Raw genomic sequence first — 4,409 nt, 5'->3', positions numbered from 1 at the left:
ACGGCGTGACCTCTGAGTGACATGACCTGTGACCAATCAGAGCTGACCAAAGTGGGCAGGGCGTAACCTGACGCCCCCTCCAATAAAGAAGACCTAAAATTTCACAGGAGCAGAGAGTTCAGTCAAAGCTGCGGAGGAAGTTTTTGCACAACTCTGTCATCTTTATTCATACCCAAAAAAGTGTGCAGGAGTGCTTTTACTGAACTCTGGATACTTATACTTGGTTATTTCCTTTTTTATTTATATATTCAGGTTTTTTTTTACTACATTTTAAAGGAAAAACTTGCTTGACCACATAAACTTGACATGTAGTTACAGAAACTTGAGAATATAAAATGTGCTACTGGCTCATGATATATTCAAAGTTTGAAAAGAAGCAAATATGAAACTCTCAGGAACAGTAAATGGGGTTGATATGGTCCACTTGTGTTTGTTGGGAAATTAAATGAAGAATAATATTTAATATTTTGGTCAGTTTTGAACAAAGAGGAGATGAACATCTGAGTGTAAAGCAACGCTAACAGGAAGGTTAAAGATGACACAGAGCAGCAGACAGCACAGAGGAGGTTGATGTAAATGAAAGAAGTTTTAATTTTTTCATTATGGCAACTTCTGCTGAAGGTCAAATATAAAACCTTCCAAAGTTGTGATCTCATCCTTTAGAAAATGAATCACAAGTATCCAGAATTGAAGAATGAAGTCCGGCTGGAGAACCAAATCTGCTGTCAGTGGCAGAAAAAAATAAAATAAAATAATTAAGTTGGATGTACGGAAGCAGAAAGTGGCCATTCATGCCATTTTTAATTTTCGCCCCGTTACAAGGAAAAGATCATTATTTTGTTATCTGGAGACTCTGAGGCTCGTATTCATGTGATAAGCTGTGTTTTCTCGCTTGTTTTTTCTTTTTTTTAAGCTGTCCTGTCCAGCATCATGACAGAAAAATGACGGTCTGACCAAACAAGTTTGCCTTCCAAGATGAGCTTCATGTTAATATGATAATTATTTTTATTCTAAAAAAGCTTTTCTGCATTTACATTTTAAAGCTGAACCTGACAAAGTGAACAAAAGAAAGGCGAGTACACAGAAGAGAAAAGTGGCCTTTATTTTAACAGCAGCTGGACAGGAAAGGTGGGTTGGAGAGAGCGGGGATCGTCCTGCAGCAACGAGCTCCAGGCCCGGATTCGACCCTGGGCCGGCCGCACCGAGGAGCTGAAGCCTCAACCAGTTGAGCTACATGCTGCCCAAAGTTGTCATTTACAACCACATCTGCAGCTGTGACATATTTCTGGACATTTTAACTGTAAAAATATCCTTTAAAAGTCTAACTATATAACTTTCACACCTCAGAAATGTGTGTTTCTGACTCTTTTTGTATGATGTATTCCTGAAGCTGATGTTGCCCAGCAGCGTTTTCAGGCTCCCAAAATAATAAAATACTTTAGCAGATAGACCTAAAATGATCTTTCTGTGGATAAGCATTGGAATTTATGGCTCTATTACTCATGTGATGTGGATAATTTTTATTTAATTTGATTTAATTTAATCTTGGAATGAATTATAATGATATAACTGATTACTGGGTAAAGAGTTTGCTACTAAACAACGGAGACATAAGAAAAGCCATTCAATGGCAGCTCCGACGCTTTATTGTTCACCCAAAAACAACAAACAAACGGTAATCCTGGAGGGACATACGTCCTACTGAAAGTCCTAAAATATGAATGAACCACATGGTCTGTTCCTATGATATCCTGAGATGTTGGGAATAATTGCAGAAGCATAATTAGTGAGAGACACTTAATTCTGGCCTTTGGTGAATGTTTTGAAACTAAAACAGTTTTAGACATTGTACAACTCATTAGTAACACGTGGACACAACTTCATCATCTTGTTCCCACAACTTATCCAAAATATATTTTTTTCCGATGTCACCAGACGGGCTCCGTAGATTCAGACCACAGGCCGCATGGATCTGTAAACCAGCGGAGGATGCTCTAAATGACCTGCTAACCTCTTAAAATAAAAATTATTCTTATTATGTTGCAACAAAAAAGGAGGAAACTTATCAAGGAAAGGTGTTGTAAGAGAACAGTCACAACATCAAGCAATCTAAAAAGCTGTGTTTGGAAGTATTTAGGATTTTATACCATAAACAGTACTACAGCCAGGAAAGATGGAGGACTTTGAACAAATCAGATATTTTTCTACAACAACAAACCTGCAGAATGAAGTGCTGGCTCACCACCCAGGTAAGTTAACGTCGTCTGTTCAGCACAGTCAGCTACAGGAGGCCTCCTGCTAGGGGGTTATTTACTATTACTTAGGTTATTCTTATTTTTTATTTATGCTGAACAAAGATAAAACAAAAGATTAGTTCAGATTAACTATATCAATCATTATTAAGTCCAAAAAGGACGACGGTGAAGTAATTACTTAGCCATTGTGAGTAATTATTGTATGTTTTGTCCTTTCAGGTCGTTTTTCCCTCAATTTTTGGCCCATTTTGGTTGTGTTTCCACATATAAGATAGTTTTTTGTAAGAAAGCGTTTCTTTTGAAGAACTTTGAAATACCAATTTCAGTTTTGGAAATAAAAGGAAATAATCACAAAGTGGAAATAAATAAATACAAATGGAAATAAATATTAATTTGTTCATTTTTATTATAGTTTCTGGAGCTTTCTATATTGTTTACTTCTTTGTTGAGTTGCTGTTTGGTTAGGTTTAGGCATTAGTTATTGGTCAAGGCTAGGGAGACATCTTTTGTCGATATTTAACAGAGATTCTGGCAAAGCATCCCTTGTTTTCTGTCAGGAAATTTGTTTTTATGTGGCAGTGACCGGGAGGAATCATCCGGACAGCTGAAGTCTGGTTTTTTCTTTTGCCTTGAATCTAAGTTGTAAGCTAGTCTCAGTCTGTGTTGCTCTAAAACATGAACACACAATTTATTCATCAAACCTCTTAAAGTGCCGTCAAAGTTCAATGTTTTCCTCTGAAATGCAGTAAAGGAGAAGTTAAAGCAGCATAAACAGGAACTACGTTAGTACGACACGGTTTAAAGGACGAAACCTATCCATGAACAGAGGATGACTCAATGCAAGGTTTGGCAAGGCAGATAAATTCAGGGAACATCGGACATGCGTGCAGAGCTACGAACGGTCTCCTGGTTTCTCTACAAAGATTAATAAAGTTTAATAGAAAATGTGGCTTCAGAGGGCCGCAGGAAGAGGAGCAAAGCCCTGAACCAGGTTTCCTGCTAATATAGAGTTACTCAGCACATACGGTGACAGGTCCCACTCTATTTATAACATGAGAAAATGTACGTCTGGAGGTATTTATGTCAGCTTCAGAGATAGAACTGGCCAAAGACCCACAGCTGCAATCTTCATGCATGTTGTAAGAGAGTTAGTTGTTTCATTCTGTAGTTCAGATGTTTAGCTTTCAGCCACTCACTTTATAAACCATCAGATTTCTGTCCAGGGAAACCTCCCATCAGACTCAGACCACCACAAACTGGGTGAGTTCTTCCACCATCGGCCCCTCCACCCATGCAGGGTTTCTGACCGTTAACGGACCCATCAGAGTAAATGTTTAGAAGCACTGAAGCTGCTGCAACAGCTGATCAGAAAGCTTCAACCACCCATGAAAACCATCTGCTCCAGTCTGAATAAAGACCATTTCTAATGTTTTTACATTTAGTCATTCATCAGACGATTTCATAGAAAATGGTTCAAAAATTAAGAACACGTTCAAAACAGAGAGTATACGGCCCGGGGGCCAAAACAGGTCCGCCACAGGGTGCGATCTGGCCCGATACAGGGTCCGATCCGGCCCTCTACAGGGTCCGATCCGGCCTGCAGGATGAACTTGGTGATTAGGAAAATAACGTAGAAGAAACTAACTTTACTAAATGAAACTAAAGTGTACTCTCTAATGTTTCCAGGTGAGGTTCCATCTGTTTAAATGTGACGCGTTTCCAGGGCAGGAGGAGAACGTGCTTCACCTTTTCTCTTTCTGACTTCATAGACGTAACTTCAGTTTGATGAGGTGACTCGGTTCAGATGTCAGGATTACTACACGCGTGTGGAAATGGACATGTATGTACATTCAAAATAACTTCTAGAGGTGGAAAAGTTCATCTGACCATCATGTGGATTTTTCCCTTCCGACTAGCTGGAATTAAATGTTTGAATTAAATTAAATGAAAATACTTTATTAATCCCAGAGGCAGATTCAATGTTGTAGTTAGTCGATGTTGTTTATTCTTATTCTTATTCTTATTATTTATTTATTTATTTATTTATTTATTTAATTAATTAATTCTTTGTTTTTGTGTTTTTGCAGCACCATTGTGATCTGAAAGTGGCAATGTATGGGTAAATAAGTAAATATATCAAATAAATAAATTAAA

The sequence above is a fragment of the Melanotaenia boesemani genome, chromosome 16 (assembly GCF_017639745.1).
Source record: "Melanotaenia boesemani isolate fMelBoe1 chromosome 16, fMelBoe1.pri, whole genome shotgun sequence".
In the NCBI taxonomy this organism is placed as follows: domain Eukaryota; kingdom Metazoa; phylum Chordata; class Actinopteri; order Atheriniformes; family Melanotaeniidae; genus Melanotaenia; species Melanotaenia boesemani.
This window is presented reverse-complemented; position numbering follows the sequence as displayed.